General features: G+C 38.2%; 1 long non-coding RNA gene and 1 pseudogene across 1 annotated transcript in view; one reads left to right on the top strand and one right to left on the bottom strand.

Annotated features, from left to right (window-relative positions):
- The window catches only part of LOC132365191 (uncharacterized), a 201,462-nt gene that overhangs the window by 12,698 nt on the left and 168,012 nt on the right, over window positions 1-20,752 (top strand). The window lies entirely within an intron of this gene.
- LOC132365190 (large ribosomal subunit protein uL23-like) lies at window positions 4,833-5,325 on the bottom strand (annotated as a pseudogene).

Genomic DNA, 20,752 nt, shown 5'->3' with positions numbered 1-20,752 from the left:
ATTAAAAGCAGTGGATTCAGCATTGAGAACATTTTTTGTATAATTTGTTTCAAATGTTGGGATATTGCCTTATTTTATACCATGGAAAATGTATTGGATATTTAAGTTAAGAGTCTAACATTGCAAGGAATCCAATTCTGTTTAAAGTAGTTCACGTTAAAGGGTGTTTACTGATAGGAAAGAGCGTAAGGAAACAGAGCTTACATTCTGCATGTGGATGGCACTGAAAAGTAGGAGGCCACATGCATCTCTGTCTCTACACATCTGCTCCATCTATTCTCCTGTTCCTCCCCTCTCATAAGCTTTCTTTCCTTACGTATCTTTTTTCCGTTTCTCCAAAAATTCACTTTACATGTGGTGTTGGTTGATAATGGTCTCAAATTCTACATGGCCTATAGTTCCAGCCCTCACAGTAGTCTGACTGACTTAATCTCTCCACGACCCTATTCCAAATTTTTGGAAGAGTTGATCTGATTTTTTTCCACTTTGAATCAGATTGGTCCAATCTAATTAGACTCTGGTCCAATCAGCTGTAGCTGGAGTGGGGAAGCATCAGATAGGGGCTACATAGTATGTACCTGTGGTATATTAGGTAATTATTAACAAATAATATCCCCTTACATGAAAAGTAATTAATGACTATATCACGTTTAAAAACTTGAAACAATCCTTACAAGGGTAAAGTATCAATACTCTATTGATAGACTTTCCATCCACACCAATCATGAGCCCATTCACCCTTTCCCTACTCACTACTCTCCCTAGAGCTAAACTAGATTTGAAGATATACACATATATACACATTCCATAGAAAATACATAATATTATATAAATTAATTTCTCTGTTTAACAAATATTAATTGAATACGCTGGGGATTAGGCATTGAATAAAGTGAATAAAGATCCTTGCCCTCATGGAGCTTACCTTCTAGGGGATGCAGACAGAGATAAAACTAAATAAATAAATGTGTTATGTGGTATTTGAAAAGATCGTAAGTGCTGTGCAAAAAAAATAAATCCTGAGGATAAATAGGAAACAAACAGAGTGGTCAGAGAACAGTTCTAATTGAAGGTGACACTTGAGCCAAGACTTGTAAGAGGTCATCTAGAGAAAGGACATTCTAAACAGAAGGAACAGCAAGTGACCTGCATGTTCAAAGAACACAAATTTCTGTGAGTCTGAAGCAGAATGAATGAGGGGAGAGTAGGAGCGGTCAGAGTGATTGAGAAATGCTGGGAGCTGGGGAAGGAGTTGGGTGACTGATCATTCAGGTTCTTGCTAACAAGTTTAAGGCCTTTGGCTTTTATTCTCTGTGAAGTGGAAGACACTGTTAGGTTTTGAGCGGAGTAAGTTGATCTGACATATTTTAAGTGGATCATTATGGTTTCTGTGTTGAGACCAGACTGAAGGAGGCTGGCAGCGGCCGGATGTTAGGAGGCTGTGGCTACGAGGCAGGCAAGAACTCATAGTGACTTTGACAAAGAAGTACGTAGCAGAAAAGGTGGTGAGTAGTCAAGATTGTGGACTGATTCTGAAGTGGGAGCCAACAGAGGTTTCTTCTGGATTAGATGTCCAGGTGAGAGAAAGCAAGAGGTCAGGGTTGACAAGTTTCTGAACTTGAATAACTGCAATGCAGTTTTCAGTAACTGAGATACAGAAGACTGTGGAAAGGGAAGGTTTTTAGTATGTGTGTGTGTTTGTGGGAAAATCAGGAACTCGATTTTGGGAAGGTTAAATTAAAGATGCCTTTAGACATTTGGGTCGAGTGGTTGAGCAGGCAGTCGGATTTGAGTCCTCAGCATAGTGACAGTATTTAAAGCCTTGAGACTGAATGAGACCAGCAAGAAATGAATTTGACGGTAGAAAAGAAGAGGTTTAAAGCCCATCTTTGGCACCCCAATATTTATTTATTTTTTAATTAAAAAAAATTTTTGGCTGTGTTGGGTCTTCATTGCGGTGTGTGGGCTTTCTCTAGTTGTGACGAGTGTGGGGGCTACTCTTCGTTGCGGTGCGCAGGCTCTAGGCACGTGGGCTCAGTAGTTGTGGCACGCGGGCTCTAGAGCGCAGCCTCCGTAGTTGTGGTGCACAGGCTTAGTTGCTTCACGGCATATGGGATCTTCTCGGACCAGGGCTTGAACCTGTGTCCCCTGCATTGGCGGGCGGATTCTTAACCACTGCACCACTAGGGAAGTCCTGACACCCCAATATTTAGAAGTCTTAGAGATTTGCAAGAATTAGCAAAGGAGACTGAGAAACAGTGAGAAAGGAGGAAATACAGGAAAGGTGGTGTCCAGGAAGCCACGTGAGGGAGGTGTTTCAAGAAGGAAGGAATGATCAGATGTGCCAAATATTGATTATAGGCCAAGTCAGATAAGTGATCATTTGATTCAGTAACACAGAGGCTATTTGACGTAAGCAGTTGGGGTTGTGATGGTGGAGATAAAGATCTCTTTGGAGTGGGTTTGAAGGAGACAATAAGAAGAAAGGAATTGGAGACAATGACTATATAGGATGAATAAAATGGTAATTTTATGTATTCTGCAAATTTTTCACAGAGCAATATGTGCTAGGGTTTCATACTATTCTTTACAGCTCTAGCTCACTTCTCTTAATCATTCCATAACTTTCAATTATATGAATGACCACAAAGTGTTAAGATGGTTCTCTAAACAGGCCCTAACTCTCTGTTTTATTTTTTTTTTATTTTTTATTTTTTATAAATTTTATTTATTTATTTATTTATTTATTTTTGGCTGTGTTGGGTCTTCGTTTCTGTGCAAGGGCTTTCTCTAGTTGCGGCAAGCGGGGGCCACTCTTAATCGCGGTGCGCGGGCCTCTCACTGTCGTGGCCTCTCTTGTCGCGGAGCACAGGCTCCAGACGCGCAGGCTCAGTAGTTGTGGCTCACGGGCCCAGTTGCTCCGCGGCATGTGGGATCCTCCCAGACCAGGGCTCGAACCCGTGTCCCCTGCATTGGCAGGCTGATTCTCAACCACTGCGCCACCAGGGAAGCCCCTAACTCTCTGTTTTAGTAGCAAGAATGTCATTCATCCCTACCCTAACACACTAATACAGATGAAATGTTAAGTGGAAATCCAGAGATAGTGGGAGAGGCCAAAGCATTTTCAATAGTCTGTATGGGGACAAGAATAGACAGCAGCCTGGGTGCAGTGGGGATTTCATAAGGAAACCAGTAGAAAATAAAGGTTCCTAAACTGGTCTCTGAGAGCTCTCCTCCTTGGATTAGGACCAACACTACACAGGCAAACATAGTCCTATGCCTCACAAGAGACACCCTTTCAGACCATAGATACTTCTGCCAGTAATATATTTTTTTCAAAACATGTAAGTTCCCATAATTTGGTTATGAAACCAATTATAGCTCTCCATTTCCTTTGTGCTAAAGAGTGAAAGTTTTTTCAGTTGTTGTTTGGGTACCAATCTCTGGGATGAACATCCATGCTCTCTGATGCTATTCTCTCTACTCTCAAAACAACTCATCCTATTTTGGAATGCTTTCTAACTTGGAACCTCTTTTAGTTCCAAACTCTCTCTTATGAAGACAGGAGCTGTCTCTCCCCAACCTCCCACATTGCACAGCTGTTTATGAGGCTTGTAATTAATGAAGATTTGCTAACAATCACACACCCAGTGATGTTCCGGGCTTGTTGAGAGAAGCAAGGGTGGGCAGCAGTCACTGGGCTGGGCCTTCAACTGTGCATTTTGCCAATGGGCTGTAGCTTAGCTATTATATTTTTTAGTAAGAGAATTTCTGGAAGCTCTACTGGTATAGTTCAGGCTATATTACTTGGGAAATATGGAATGATCTGTAATGTAGAAAAGTTACAGGGGAATTTTCTGAACAGAATTAGGTTTTGTTGCTGTTGTTGTTGTTAGGCCTATTTAAAGTGTAGTAATACTATATCCCCTACCAATTCTTTAGAATTTCCCCATTTCTTATCTGGGTTGGTTGATTTCTATTTTCAATTGATTATAAAATGATAGCTTCTGCAGCCAACCTCACTTTCTTTGTTCTGATGATGAGAGCTTGATCTAGTATGAAGGTTGAAAAGTCAAGTATCTGTAGGAGTCAAAGAAGGAACCAAGCAAAGCAGCCCAGCATTAGAAGTCACTGGATGGAAAAAAAAAAAGAAAAAGAAATCACTGGAGAGAGATGAGGACTGGGGTGGATTAGTGAGAAAATGCTCTGCTCCATTCAGTTGCCATGTGAGAATGTGTGCCTGCTCTGAATACTCCTCAAGTGTTTCAAGAGAAGCTAGGAATCTGGATTTTAACATGACAGCTTTCAGCTTGGAAATGTTGGCAACAAACTCAAAGTTTTAAGAAAAGCACTCTGTAACCCAATACGTTGCGGGCCAAAGCAAACACATCTGCAGGCTGGATCCAACCCCAGGCCATCAGTTTGTGACTTCTGATCCAGACGGATCAGTGGTTATGGCGATGATTTGGGACTGGTTCTTTTCAGACTTAAAAACAACTGGTTGCTAGTGATCTAAACGTTCTCACTTACAAGTTGTTCTCTTCGTTTCCTGTTTTTGTAACAAATCTTAAATCACATCAGTCTGATATTTGAAACCTGCTGGTTAAAAGTAGAGGGACCATACATTCAGGACTGCCCAGCACAGCACTGGCTTAGGCCTGTAGCAGTTAAAATTATGAATACTGTTCTCTTTCATTCCTGACATGTTCCAGTTTGGACAATAAATTATATAGATGCTTTATTTAAGAGTCTCTTTTATCCCCACTCCCCCATTTTTCACTTACTTTTACCTTTTATTTATTTTTTTAGAGTGAAAACTTTTATGTTTAGAATTAGCCAGCTGGACTCAGTTTAGGTGACCCCAATTTTGCTGGCAACATCCAAGGCATCATACTCAGGAGCCAGTGGAACATATGCCTTCTTCCCTCCATCAGGCCTGATGAGAGTGTTGACTTTGGCCATGTCAATGTCATAGAGCTTCTTCACAGCCTGTTCAATTTGGTGCTTGTTGGCCTTGACATCCACAATGAACACCGGTGTGTTGTTGTCTTCTATTTTCTTCACGGCTGACTCGGTGGTGAGGGGGAACTTGATGATGGTATAGTGGTCAAGCTTGTTTCTCCTAGGGGGCGCTCTTCCTAGGGTATTTGGGCTGCCTCCTGAGCTGCAGTGCTTTGCGCCATCCGAAGGTGTGTGACGTCTGGACCTCCTTTTTTTTTTCTGGCTGTGGACGCCTTTCAACACTGCTTTCTTGGCCTTCAAAGCCTTTGCTTCGGCTTGGGCTTTCGGAGGAGCAGGGGCTTCCTTCTTCGCCTTCGGCGCCATCTTTGTGAAAAGGGGTCACTTATTTTATTATTTATTTATTTATTTAATTTTTATTGAAGTATAGTTAATTTACAATGTTGTGTTAGTTTCAAGTATACAGCAAAGTGATTCGGTCAGATTCTTTTCCGTAATAGGTTATTACAAGATATTGAGTATAGTTCTCTGTGGTATACAGTGGGTCCTTGTTGTTTGCCTACTTTATATATAGTAGTATGTGTCCATATATACACATTTTGTGTGTGTATGTTATATATATATATATATTTTTTTTCTTTAACAGTTTTATTGGAGTATAATTGCCTTACAATGGTGTGTTAGTTTCTGCTTTATAACAAAGTGAATCAGTTATACATATACATATGTTCCCATATCTCTTTCCTCTTGCACCTCCCTCCCTCCAAACCTCCCTATCCCACCCCTCTAGGTGGTCACAAAGCACCGAGCTGATCTCCCTGTGCTATGCGGCTGTTTCCCACTAGCTCTCTATCTTATGTTTGGTAGTGTATATATGTCCATGCCACTCTCTCACTTTGTCCCAGCTTATCCTTCCCCCTCCCCGTATCCTCAAGTCCATTCTCTAGTAGGTCTGTGTCTTTATTCCCGTCTTACCCCTAGGTTCTTCAGGACCTTTTTTTTTTTTTTTAGATTCCATATATATGTGTTAGCATATGGTATTTGTTTTTCTCTTTCTGACTTGCTTCACTCTGTATGACAGACTCTGGGTCCATCCACCTCACTACAAATAACTCAATTTCGTTTCTTTTTCTTTTTCGTTTCCATTGTATATATGTGCCACATCTTCTTTATCCAGTCATCTGTTGATGGACACTTAGTTTGCTTCCATGTCCTGGCTATTGTAAATAGAGCTGCAATGAACATTTTGGTACATGACTCTTTTTGAATTATGGTGTTCTCAGGGTATATGCCCAGTAGTGGGATTGCTGGGTCATATGGTAGTTCTATTTTCAGTTTTTTAAGGAACCTCCATACTGTTCTCCATAGTGGCTATATCAATTTACGTTCCCACTAACAGTTCAAGAGGGTTCCTTTTTCTCCACACCCTCTCCAGCATTTATTGTTTGTAGATTTTTTGATGATCGCCATTCTGACCGATGTGAGATGATATCTCATGGTAGTTTTGATTTGCATTTCTCTAATGATTAATGATGTTGAGTATTCTTTCATGTGTCTGTTGGCAATCTGTATATCTTCTTTGGAGAAATGTCTATTTAGGTCTTCTGCCCATTTTTGGATTGGGTTGTCTGTTTTTTTGATATTGAGCTGCATGAGCTGCTTGTAAATTTTGGAGATTAATCCTTTGTCAGTTGCTTCATTTGTAAATATATTCTTTCATTCTGAGGGTTGTCTTTTCGTCTTATTTATGGTTTCCTTTGCTGTGCAAAAGTTTTAAGTTTCCTTAGGTCCATTTGTTTATTTTTGTTTTTATTTCCATTTCTCTAGGAGGTGGGTCAAAAAGGATCTTGCTGTGATTTATGTCCAAGAGTGTTCTGCCTATGTTTTCCTCTAAGAGTTTGATAGTGTCTGGCCTTACATTTAGGTCTTTAATCCATTTTGAGTTTGTTTTTGTGTATGGTGTTAGGGAGTGTTCTAATTTCATTCTTTTCCATGTAGCTGTCCAGTTTTCCCAGCACCACTTATTGAAGAGGCTGTCTTTTCTCCACTGTATATTCTTGCCTCATTTATCAAAACTAAAGTGATCATATGTGCGTGGGTTTATCTCTGGGCTTTCTATCCTGTTCCATTGATCTATATTTCTGTTTTTGTGCCAGTACCATACTGTCTTGATTACTGTAGCTTTGTAGTATAGTCTGAAGTCAGGGAGTCTGATTCCTCCAGCTCCGTTTTTCTTTCTCAAGATTCTTTAGCTATTCGGGGTCTTTTGTGTTTCCATACAAATTGTGAAATTTTTTGTTCTAGTTCTATGAAAACTGCCAGTGGTAATTTGATAGGGATTGCATTGAATCTGTAGATTGCTTTGGGTAGTAGAGTCATTTTCACAGTGTTGATTCTTCCAATCCAAGAACATGGTATATCTCTCCATCTTTTTGTATCATCTTTAATTTCTTTCATCAGTGTCTTATAATTTTCTGCATACAGATCTTTTGTCTCCTTAGATAGGCTTATTCCTATATATTTTATTCTTTTTGTTGCAGTGGTAAATGGGAGAGTTTCCTTAATTTCTCTTTCATATTTTTCATCATTAGTGTATAGGAATGCAAGAGATTTCTGTGCATTAATTTTGTATCCTGCTACTTTACCAAATTCATTGATTAGCTCTAGTAGTTTTCTGGTAGCATCTTTAGGTTTCTCTATGCATAGTATGATGTCATGTGCAAACAGTGACAGCTTTACATTTTCTTTTCCAATTTGGATTCCTTTTATTTCCTTTTCTTCTCTGATTGCTGTGGCTAAAACTTCCAAAACTATGTTTAATAATAGTGGTGAGAGTGGGCAACCTTGTCTTGTTCCTGATCTTAGTGGAAATGGTTTCAGTTTTTCACCATTGAGGATGATGTTGGCTGTGGGTTTGTCATATATGGCCTTTATTATGTTGAGGAAATTTCCCTCTATGCCTACTTTCTGGAGGGTTTTTATCATAAATGGGTGTTGAATTTTGTTGAAAGCTTTCTCTGCATCTATTGAGATGATCATATGGTTTTTCTCCATCACTTTGTTAATATGGTGTATCACATTGATTGATTTGCGTATATTGAAGAATCTTTGCATTCCTGGGATAAACCCCATTTGATCATGGTGTGTGATCCTTTTAATGTGCTGTTGGATACTGTTTGCTAGTATTTTGTTGAGAATTTTTGCATCTATGTTCATCAGTGATATGGGCCTGTAGTTTTCTTTCTTTGTGACATCTTTGTCTGGTTTTGGTATCAGGGTGATGGTGGCCTCGTAGAATGAGTTTGGGAGTGTTCCTCCCTCTGCTATATCTTGGAAGAGTTTGAGAAGGATAAGTGTTAGCTCTTCTCTAAATGTTTGATAGAATTTGCCTGTTAAGCCGTCTGGTCCTGGGCTTTTTTTTGTTGGAAGATTTTTAATCACAGTTTCAATTTCAGGGCTTGTGATTGGTCTGTTCATATTTTCTATTTCTTCCTGGTTCAGTCTCTGAAGGTTGCGCTTTTCTAAGAATTTGTCCATTTCTTCCAGGTTGTCCATTTTATTGGCTTATAGTTGCTTGTAGTAATCTCTCATGATCCTTTGTATTTCTGCAGTGTCAGTTGTTACTTCTCCTTTTTGATTTCTAATTCTATAGATTTGAGTTTTCTCCTTTTTTTTCTTGATGAGTCTGGCTAATGGTTTATCAATTTTGTTTATCTTCTCAAAGAACCAGCTTTTAGTTTTATCGATCTTTGCTATCGTCTCCTTCATTTCTTTTTCATTTATTTCTGATCTGATCTTTATGATTTCTTTCCTTCTGCTAACTTTGGGGTTTTATTGTTCTTCTTTGTCTCTAATTGCTTTAGTTGTAGGGTTTGGTTGTTTATTTGAGATGTTTCTTGTTTCTTAAAGTAGGGTTGTATTGCTATAAACTTCCCTCTTAGAACTGCTTTTGCTGCATCCCATAGGTTTTAGGTCGTCGTGTTTTCATTATCATTTGTTTCTAGGTATTTTTTGATTTCCTCTTTGATATCTTCAGTGATTTCTTGGTTATTAAGTAGTGTATTGTTTAGCCTCCATGGGTTTGTGTTTTTTACAGATTTTTTCCTGTAATTAATATCTAGTCTCATAGCGCTGTGTTTGGAAAAGATACTTGATACGACTTCAGTTTTCTTAAATTTACCAAGGCTTGATTTGTGACCCAAGATATGATCTATCCTGGAGAATGTTCCATGAACACTTGAGAAGAATGTGTATTCTGTTGTTTTTGGATGGAATGTCCTATAAATATCAATTAAGTCCATCTTGTTTAATGTATCATTTAAAGCTTGTGTTTCCTTATTTATTTTCATTTTGGATGATCTGTCTATTGGTGAAAGTGGGGTTTTAAAGTCCCCTACTATGATTGTGTTACTGTCGATTTCCCCTTTTATGGCTGTTAGTATTTGCCTTATGTACTGAGGTGCTCCTATGTTGGGTGCATAAATATTTCAATTATTATATCTTCTTCTTGGATCAATCCCTTGATCATTATGTAGTGTCCTTCTTAGTCTCTTGTAATAGTCTTTGTTTTAAAGTCTATTTTGTCTGATATGAGAATTGCTACTCCAGCTTTCTTTTGATTTCCATTTGCATGGAATATCTTTTTCCATCCCCTCACTTTCAGTCTGTATGTGTCCCTAGGTCTGAATCGGGTCTCTTGTAGACAGCATATATACGGGTCTTGTTTTTTTATCCATTCAGCCAGTCTATGTCTTTTGGTTGGAGCATTTAATCCATTTACATTTAAGGTAATTATCGATATGTATGTTCATATTACCATTTTCTTAACTGTTTTGGGATTGTTTTTGTAGGTCTTTTCCTTCTCTTGTGTTTTCTGTGTAGAGAAGTTCCTTTAGCATTTGTTGTAGAGCTGGTTTGGTGGTGCTGAATTCTCTTAGCTTTTGCTTGTCTGTAAAGGTTTTAATTTCTCCATCAAATCTGAATGAGGTCCTTGCTGCGTAGAGTAATCTTGGTTGTAGGTTTTTCTCCTTCATTACTTTAAATATGTCCTGCCACTCCCTTCTGGCTTGCAGAGTTTCTGCTGAAAGATAAGTTGTTAACTTTATGGGGATTCCCTTTTGTGTTATTTGTTGTTTTTCCCTTGCTGCTTTTAATATTTTTTCTTTGTATTTAATTTTTGATAGTTTAATATGTGTCTTGGAGTGTTTCTCCTTGGATTTATCCTGTATGGGACTTTCTGTGCTTCCTGGACTTGATTAACTATTTCCTTTCCCATATTAGGGAAGTTTTCAACTATAATCTCTTCAAATATTTTCTCAATCCCTTTCTTTTTCTCTTCTTCTTCTGGGAACCCTACCATTCGAATGTTAGTGTGTTTATCGTTGTCCCAGACGTCTCTGAGACTGTCCTCAATTCTTTTCATTCTTTTTTCTGTATTCTGCTTTGCAGTAGTTATTTCCATTATTTTATCATCCAGGTCACTTATCTGTTCTTCTGCCTCAGTTATTCTGCTATTGATCCCTTCTAGAGAATTTTTAATTTCATTTATTGTGTTGTTCATCACTGTTTGTTTGCTCTTTAGTTCTTCTAGGTGCTTGTTAAACGTTTCTTGTATTTTCTCCATTCTATTTCCAAGATTTTGGATCTTCTTTACTATCGTTACTCTGAATTCTTTTTCAGGTAAAATGCCTATTTTCTCTTCATTTGTTAGGTCTGGTGGCTTTTTGCCTTGCTCCTTCATCTGCTGTGTGTTTCTCTGTCTTCTCATTTTGCTTAACTTACTGTGTTTGGGGTCTCCTTTTCACAGGCTGCAGGTTCATAGTTCCAGTTGTTTTTGGTGTCTGTCCCCAGTGACTAAGGTTTGTTCAGTGGGTTGTGTAGGCTTCCTGGTGGAGGGGACTGGTGCCTGTGTTCTGGTGGATGAGTATGGATCTTGTCTTTCTGGTGGGCAGGTCCACGTCTGGTGGTGTGTTTTGGGGTGTCTGTGGCCTTATTATGATTTTAGGCAACCTCTCTGCTAATGGATGGGTTTGTGTTCCTGTCTTGCTAGTTGTTTGGCATAGGGTGTCCAGCACTGTAGCTTGCTGGTTGTTGAGTGGAGCTGGGTCTTAGCGTTGAGATGGAGATCTCTGGGAGATTTTTGCCATTTGATATTACATGGAGGTGGGAGGTCTCTTGTGGACCAGTGTCTTGAACTTGGCTCTCCCACTTCAGAGCCACAGCCCTGACGCCTGGCTGGAGCACCAAGAGCCTGTCATCCATATGGCTCAGAATAAAAGGGAGAAAAAAATGAAAGAAAGAAAGCAGAAGATAAAATAAAATAAAATAAAGTGAAATAAAATAAAATAAAGTTATGAAAATAAAAAATAATTATTAAAAAAATTTTTGAGAAGTAATAAAAAAAAAAGAAAGAAGAAGGGAGCAACCAAACCAAAAAACAAATCCACCAATTATAACAAGTGCTAAGAACTATACTAAAAACAAAAACAAAAAACGGACAGACAGAACCCTAGGACAAATGGTGAAAGTAAAGCTATACAGACAAAATCACACACAGAAGCACACACATACACACTCACAAAAAGAGAAAAAGGGAAAAAATATGTATATATTGTTGCTCTCAAAGTCCACCTCCTCAATTTGGGATGATTTGTTGTCTATTCAGGTATTCCACAGATGCAGGGTACATCAAATTGATTGTGGAGATTTAATCCGCTGCTCCTGAGGCTGCTGGGAGAAATTTCCCTTTCTCTTCTTTGTTTGCACAGCTCCTGGGGTTCAGCTTTGGATTTGGACCCGCCTCTGCATGTAGGTCACCTGAGGACGTCTGTTCTTCACTCAGACAGGACAGGGTTAAAGGAGCCTCTGATTGGGGGCTCTGGCTCACTCAGGCGGGGGGGAAGGAGGGGTATGGAGTCCGGGGCGAGCCTGCAGTGGCAGAGGCCAGCATGAAGTTGCACCAGTTTGAGGCGTGCTGTGTGTTCTCCCGGGGAAGTTGTCCCTGGATCCCAGGACCCTGGCAGTGGCAGGCTGCACAAGCTCCCAGTAGGGGCGGTGTGGATAGTGACCTGTGCTCGCACACAGGCTTCTTGGTGGCTGCAGCAGCAGCCTTAGCATCTCATGCCCGTCTCTGGGGTCCGCGCTGATAGCCGTGGCTCGTGCCCGTCTCTGGAGCTCGTTTAGGTGGTGCTCTGAATCCCCTCTCCTCGCGCACCCCAAAACAATGTTCTCTTGCCTCTTCAGCAGCTCCAGACTTTCCCGGACTCCCTCCCGCCTAGCTGTGGCGCACTAGACTCCTTCAGGCTGTGTTCACGCAGCCAACCCCAGTCCTCTCCCTGGGATCCGACCTCCGAAGCCCGAGCCTCAGCTCCCAGCCCCCTCCTGCCCTGGCGGATGAGCAGACAAGCCTCTCGGGCTGGTGAGTGCTGGTCGGCACCCATCCTCTGTGTGGGAATCTCTCCGCTTTGCCCTCCGCACCCCTGTGGCTGCGCTCTCCTCCGTGGCTCCGAAGCTTCCCGCCTCCGCCACCCACAGTCTCCGCCCGCGAAGGGCCTTCCTAGTGTGTGGAAACCTTTCCTCCTTCACAGCTCCCTCCCACTGGTGCAGGTCCCGTCCCTATTCTTTTGTCTCTGCTTTTTCTTTTGCCCTACCCAGGTACGTGGGGAGTTTCTTGCCTTTTGGGAGGTCTGAGGTCTTCTGCTAGCGTTCAGTAGGTGTTCTGTAGGAGTTGTTCCACATGTAGATGTATTTCTGATGTATTTGTGGGGAGGAAGGTGATCTCCGCGTCTTAATCTTCCGCCATCTTGAAGCTCCTCCGGTCACTTATTTTTAAATTTGTTTCTTTTTAAAAAAGCTCTCATAGAACGTTTAAAATATTTAAAAAACTGATAATGCCATAAACATCTATGTAGCCATCATCCAGTTTCAGCAACTATCAACTAACCACCAATAATGTTTCTTCTATACCCTCAGCCACTCCTCAACTCCTGTATTATTTTGAAGGATATACCAGATTCCATATTATTTTATCCATAATTTTTATGCCCTTTGAATCAATATTATTTAAGTACCAACCTCCCACTAAACATTTGCATTTTAACTCATTACATTTCAAATTTCTTATCTTCGCCAATACCTTGACTTCTTTGTAGCCTCTTTCCTTTCCCACTGTCTGCCATTAGTCTGTCCTTCTGTTCCTGAGTCCTAGTACTGAGAGACTTCATCAGTATTTCTCAAGAACTTTTCAGGAGTCATTGAATACTTGTTGCTGCTGAGGGAGATAGCCAATATTTGTGTCTAAAAACAAATTATTATATTTATTATTAAAAATAAAAGGTAATATTTTGAACTTTGTTTTTTCTAGTCTGTTAACTGCATCCATCTTTTCAAATATTGATTTGTCCATTGGTTTGCCCTTTGAATTATTTTTGGTGAATGTATCTCATTGCTTTGTTACACAGTTGGAAGAGTGTTGCCAGATTCCAGTTCTCTGAAGACTTCTGTTGTCTATTGTGGACTAATCCTGGGGTCTAATTTCAAGATTCATTTGACATTTTGGTGGAAAATGTGTATTCTGGTAACTATGTCCTTTGAAAAACTTTGTGAGTTGCACATGATCAGAGAGAGAGAGAGAGAGCGAGAGAAAGCATGACTGTTAAACTTTGATAAATTTATTAAGGACTCAAGATACTTTTTATGTTAGAATTTTCTTCATAGTTTAAAATATTTAGATTAATGCCTATGAATGCACATTATATAATACATATATATAATTTGATAATACAAATAATTGATTCCTCAAATAAGCTAGTTTTGTTAGTTTGTATTTTATCTATTTGGAAAACTTGAATAAAAAGTATTACACTTTTACTCCCTTTTGATTTTCTCTGTATTGTATTTATATTTTTCTTAGTTTTTTTTTTTTTTTTTTTTGGCTGTGTTGGGTCTTTGTTGCTGCGCACAGGCTTTCTCTAGTTGTGGCGAGTGGGGCTACTCTTCCTTGCAGTGCATGGGCTTCTTGTTGAGGTGGCTTCTCTTGTTGCAGAGCACAGGCTCTAGGTGTGCGGGATTCAGTAGTTGTGGCTCCCGGCCTCTAGAGCACAGGCTCAGTAGTTGTGGTGCACGGGCTTAGTTGCTCTGCGGCATGTGGGATCTTCCCGGACCAGGGATCGAACCCATGTCCCCTGCATCGGTGGGTGGATTCTTAACCACTGTGTCACCAGGGAAGCCCTGTATTTTTCTTTTCTATGATTTTTTTTCCGTAACTTATATTAAGATTTTCTCTTTGAGTATTACATTGTTTTTTCTTTTCTTCATATGTTGGTAATCCCCATCTGCATTCTTTCCCATTATTCAATCTTCACATAGATCCAACTTCAACATTTTCTAAATTCATATACTATGCATGGATTAATAATGAGGATTACTCTTTACCCATTTCAAACTCAACCAAATGATTAAATGTATTTTTAAGGAGCATATAATTTTTCATACTAGGTTGAAATTTCCTGGAGACCAGAATCTTAACCTTTTATATCAGTATCAATGTATCAACATAAAATTTGAATATGGTAGACTCTCCAAATATTTGTTGACTTAAAATCTAGTTAGAAAAAATCATGTTTTTTAAAAAAATTATTTATTTATTTATTTATTTTTAGCTGTGTTGGGTCTTTTTTTCTGCACGAGGGCTTTCTCTAGTTGCGGCGAGCGGGGGCCACTCTTCATTGCGGTGTGCGGGCCTCTCACTATCATGGCCTCTCTTTTTGCGGAGCACAGGCTCCAGATGCGCAGGTTCAATAGTTGTGGCTCATGGGCCCAGTTGCTCCGCGGCATGTGGGATCTTCCCAGACCAGGGCTCGAACCCGCGTCCCCTGCATTGGCAGGCAGATTCTCAACCACTGCGCCACCAGGGAAGCCCAGAAAAATCATGTTTTGCTACATGTTTCATGTACTTGCCGACTAAGATATAAATAAATTCATCCATGTTATGATCTTATGCATTATAAATATTTAAAACATTAGCGACATTAATGAAGTTCTAAATAAAGCATAGAAAAGTTTTAGCCACAATTCCACTATTCAATTCCAATTTTTAAAATGTAAATTTTAAAATTAAAAAATTTAAAAAATAAATTGAAGATAATTGATTTACAATGTTGTGTTAGTTTCTGGTGTACAGCAAAGTGATTCAGTTATATATATATATTCTTTTTCAGATTCTTTTCCATTATAGTTTATTACTATATTGAATATAGTTCCCTGTGCTATATAGTAGGACCTTGTTGTTTATTTATTTTATACATAGTAGTTTGTATCTGCTATACCCAAACTCCTAACTTTTCCCTTCCCCTTCTTTCCCTTTTGGTAAGTTTGTTTTATATGTAAGCGAGTCTGTTTCTGTTTTGTAAATAAGTTCATTTGTAACACTTTTTGGATTCCACATATAAGTGATATCACATATTTCTCTTTCCCTGTCTGACTTATTTCACTTACTATGATAATCTCTAAGTCCATCCATGTTGCTGCAAATGGCATCATTTCATTCTTTTTTTTATGGCTGAGTACTATTCCATTGTATATATATGCCACAATTTGTTTATTCATTCATCTATATACGGGCACTTAGGTTGCTTCCACATCTTGGCTATTATAAATAGTGCTGCTATGAACATTGGGGTGCATATATCTTTTTGAATTTGAGTTTTCTCCAGATATATGTAAGGACAAATAATTTCTACACTGCTATAATTAGTGCCATAGATACTTTGTTTTAAAAATCAACTTTATTAAGGTAAAATTCACATACAATAAAATGTACCCATTTTTGGTGTACATTTTTGAAAAGTTTCAAAAAGTTTTCCTTTTCATTAGAAAATTCTCACTTAATATAATTTTGCAATGTTTTTTGGTCTTAATAATCTTTATATTTTGATTATATATACATATATTTAATTGAAAAAAGCTGTTAAAAGGTAAAAAATACTACTCTTTTTCTAGCTATTGATACAAGTTTCCAGTCTTACTCTACATACAAATTTTTCTGGCTAAGACTGGCCCTGGGTAAAATTTGGAAACAAGCAAAGATTTTGCTTTAAATTTCCTCTTGGAGTCCATTTCTGCTTCCTCCTCCTCATCATTCCAAGGTGGCCTGTCATCACAAGCCGCACTTCCACCTCAGTTGTTTGTCACTTTGGGACAGAAGTTTTTTACACTTTAGATTCCTGATTTTGTATTTAATCTGCTAATGCCTTTAGTGGTAGAGATTTTCAGTCAAATATATAAATGTGCCTTAATCATGTGTTGTTTGAAGACTTATCCCTTCTATAAAGTTACCTCTGACAGTACATTTGGTCATTTCTAGATTTTCTCTGACTTTTGCAGGTATCTAATTCCTATCCTGCAAGGAGTGCATGAAAGCACAAAGCATCATGAGTGTGTGTGTGTGTGTGTGTGTGTGTGTATGTGTGTACCAACACGTGTTTTATTGCCTTGGAAAGAAGAGGTATCCTTCTCCAATATCTTGTGTAGGATGAGTTGGAGAGTTTTCTACTTTTCAAACTTTTATAAATTCTCTAGTCCTGACATATTCTCTTCTTTGCCTGGCTGGGTAGATAAAGTGCAAGCTTGAAGGGCTACGCTGGCAGAATGACCTTTCATTCTCCCAGGTGGATTGAATCAGATACTGCTTTCCTCAAACACTCAATCACAATTCTTAGTCACAGACTAGGTCACAGCCAAGCAGTCAGCCTCAGGGTATGGTCATGTTCAAGTTCAGCTCATTAGTACCAACCGGGGCTAATGTCTTTTGTTTTTGTTCTCATAGTTCTGTTAGGAAAGTGCAGGATTTAGGCTGCTTTGAAAAATTTAATCCCCCCTTCCCAAGTTTTTGACTGTGGAACAGCTAGAGAGGGATGGACTTTGGAATTAAACAGACCCATCTGTGTGTGTATTTATTTCCTCTCTCCCTCCCTTCCTCCCTTCCTTCCTTCTTTCCTTCCTTTTTTCCTTTCTTGTTTATTGTTTCATGTGTTTATTATTGAAAAGAGATAAAAGAGCATGGTACAATTTCAAACAAATTTAAGAGTATGTGATGGAAAGTAAGCAGTCCCTCTATCTCAAGTCTCTAAACTCCTTTCCTAAAGGCAGCCAAACTTAGCATTTTCGTATGCGTCCCTCCGTAAAATTTCAGTTCATAATCAAACACATATTTGTATTTATACCCTTTAATTTATATCCCGTTAAAAAGCTCAGATGTACCTGGCTTATTTTCACTTGAAACATGTCCAGAATATTGTTTCGAAACAGCACCTACAGATCTAACCGCATTCTTTCTAAAGACCATGTTTGGCTTCATAGTGTTCTATTGCATTGTACATACTTTGTTGAACCAGTTTCCTGTGGAGGGAACTTAAGTTATTTCTAGTCAAAAAATTCTTTTTGGTTATTAAGGATGATACCACAGTGAGTATTCATAGAGATACATGAGGATAATTATTGGAGACATTCCTGAAGTAGATTGCGATGTCTAACATTAAAATTTTAATAGTTATTGCCAAATTGTCCTTCAATGAAGTTTCATCAACTTATCCTCCCAGTAACAACATTTGAAAATGCTTGGTTTCAGACTATTAGTATCAAACTTTTCCAACTTTGCCTACAAATTCATTTTTCTTCAATAAATAACAAGCACTCTCCCTTCCTTTCTCCATTGTCCTGCCACCTTTGTCTTATTTTTAATCACAGAGTAAGATATTGAAGGTTATAGCTTATTAGAGTTAAGCATAAATTCCAAATGTTGACTATGCAGTCATTCCTTGTAAGGAAGAAAGAGGTGTTTCTCTGGGCCTACATTCAATTTCCATGCTTCAGTCCCTCTTTGCTTTAACTCTGCCCACATGCTGCTTATGTGGCAGTGTTAATTGGGCATTCTGCTTTTTGAATCTCATGTAGAGTGTACATCTAACTCGTTTACCACAAAATTTAAAACAAAAATGAAGAGAGTGAACACAACCATTAGAGTTGTTGTGAATCATTTGAGTTAAATGTAAATGCAGAAAGAAAATAGGAAAACTACTATTAAGTGCACCTTGCCCTTCTCAGTGTAATACAGTACAGATTTACAATGTTAACTGTTTCCACCATCTATCTATTTAAAAGCTGTGAGATTGAAATATGAATAAGTCAGGTATTTAAATACTAATTTTACTTTAAAAAATCTGTACTTTTTATTAAAATATCATTATGCATATTTTAAAGTTAAAACTCTGTGCTATGTAAATGTAGAGGTAAAATTCCCATTTATCGTCCACTGAATGTGAGGGAAATTGGATTTGTCAGGAAGCTGATTGATATCTCGAAGTGTTTTGTTTTCAGTGACTGGCACTGCCGAGCTACAACCATCTATCATCTAACAGGTAATTAGTCAGATTTCTCATCATGAGCCTTCAATCCTGCTGTTTTATTGTTGAAATACCACAAACCAGTAGGCAATTTGAATGCAGATAAAGTTCTCTGTCATGGTCTTAAGGACAAAGACAACATTTTGCAATTCAGCAGTAGTGAGTTTGAATAAAAGTCACTGAAATGTAAGTTTGGGTCTCATAAGAAAATAAACATAATAAAAAATATAATTTGATACCCTACTTGTCCTCTAAAGTGACAACTGAGAAACTGGCTATTTACAAAGCCACTTAATGTTCTAAAATGAGCTTACTTTATTATAACATTTTATAAGTAGAAAGTTAAGTGGAAGAACATTGATCGCATGAAAAATAAAGTTAGATAAAATAGATGAACCAGGTCCTGAATAGCTTTCGTCCATTTTCTAAAATATTTTAGATGGTAGATAAAAATAATCTGTAATTAATAGCAGCTAATCATATGAAAAGTTTACTCCTTTTTAAATAATTTTATAAGGAAGTTTAGAAATTAAAATAACTGGAAACTCTAAAGATGAATTATTTGATCACTCTTACATGTGCTTTGTACTAAACAAGCTTGCTCCTGAAATTGGTGCTAAGACACTTTTGGGGCCTTCTATGGTTTATAGGTTTCAGACAATTGATTCACATTATTGGATCCCAACAAGGTTGGTAACTTTATACCATTGAATATTATTTTCTTGACTTAATTCAAAATCGTTTATTATCTTTCAGAAAAATGGATCTCAAAATACTTCAGCTTTCCAAAAAGTCACAGATACCATAGTCATTACTTCTTAATGAAGTGTACATATAACGTGTCTTCTTTCAAACATTTTGTGTGGAAATGAATATATTTACATGATTTCTCAAACCTTGGTTAAATAATAATTTCCTTTATGCCACAAAGTAATGTATATGCAGCATGTGTACATTAAAATTTATTAGATAAGCAATGTTTTAATTCAATTACATAGTCATATTTTCTGGTAAATAATAGACTTTACCAGAGAGAAAATTTTTACATAATTGAGTTTGATTTTAAAATATAAACTAAACTTTAGTTTTGTATGCAGATTAAACACATACTTTACGAACATAGTATATAATGTGGACATTCAACAATTCCTATGCAATATGTAGAATATAATATCGCATATTATCAAGTTGTTTAGACTTATTTAAAATATGGCACTATAATTTTTCTTGTATTATCTTTATTAAAAATACAGCCATTTATACACATATCTCTGTGTTTCCTTAAATAGCATAAGCTTTGGTTCTACCATGAATATTTCATAAAACCTTTTCATATGAAAACAAATGCCAATTTATTATAAATCATGATTTCTTTCAACATCTTGATTCAATGTAAAAAAATACTCTTGTAGGTATTATCACACGAGAATAAAAAGTTGAGAGTAATTATCATTAAATAAGTACTCTTGTTAGACAGATAAATAGAATATTACATACACTGTTGCTCAATATAGATCTGTATTATCACACAAAAGGCAGAGTTACTAGTTCCCGGAGAATTTTATTTAAATATTTTTATGCAACACCGAATAAACACAAACTGAAAACTTAAGTCAGACTTCTAGGCTCTTACAGGCATCAAAATGCAGCACACATACCCTGTTGGGGGTGTGTGTAATAAATGCAAAAACCCAGGAGTAAGAGCATACCTGATGGTTCCCGGAAGAGCAAGGAGGCCAGGTAACTGGAGGAGAGTGAGCCAGGGAAGACTAGTAGGAGATGAGTTCAGAAGTGGGGTGATTTTGTAGGCAGGGCTTGTAGCTGTCGTGAGAACTTTGGTTTTGCCTCTGAATGAGGGGGAGCCACTGCAGGGTTTCAAGTAGAAGAGCGACATGGTCTGCTCTATGTTTTAATAGGATCTTGCTGCTGCTGTGTGGAAAACAGACTGAAAGGGCAAAGGTGGAAGCAGGAAAATCGGTTTGGAGGCTACTGTAATTATCCAGATGAGAGTGATTGTAGCTGTGACCAGTGCTGGGGTGGTCGATGTGGTAAGAGTTTGGATGCTGAAAGTATGTAGTTGGAAGAGAGGGCAACCAGAATTTCCTAACAGATAGGATATGGGATGAGAGTGACAGAAAGGCATCCGAGATGATTCTGAGAGGATCAGCAAGGAGAGGAGAAAGAGTGACTGGGTTGGGGAGAAGTCAGGAGTACAGGTTTTGACACAGGAGCTCTGAGATGTCTGTTAGACATCCCCTTAGGGAAGCCAAGTAGGCAGTTTTATATGCAAATCTGGAGTTTGGTGGTAAGGTCCAACTCAGAGACATAAACTTGAGAGCTGTTAGGGTGTGAATGGTATTTAAAGTCATGAGATGGAGGAGATCCCAGGAATT

This window comes from Balaenoptera ricei, chromosome 4 (assembly GCF_028023285.1).
Source record: "Balaenoptera ricei isolate mBalRic1 chromosome 4, mBalRic1.hap2, whole genome shotgun sequence".
NCBI lineage: Eukaryota > Metazoa > Chordata > Mammalia > Artiodactyla > Balaenopteridae > Balaenoptera > Balaenoptera ricei.
This window is presented reverse-complemented; position numbering and strand designations above follow the sequence as displayed.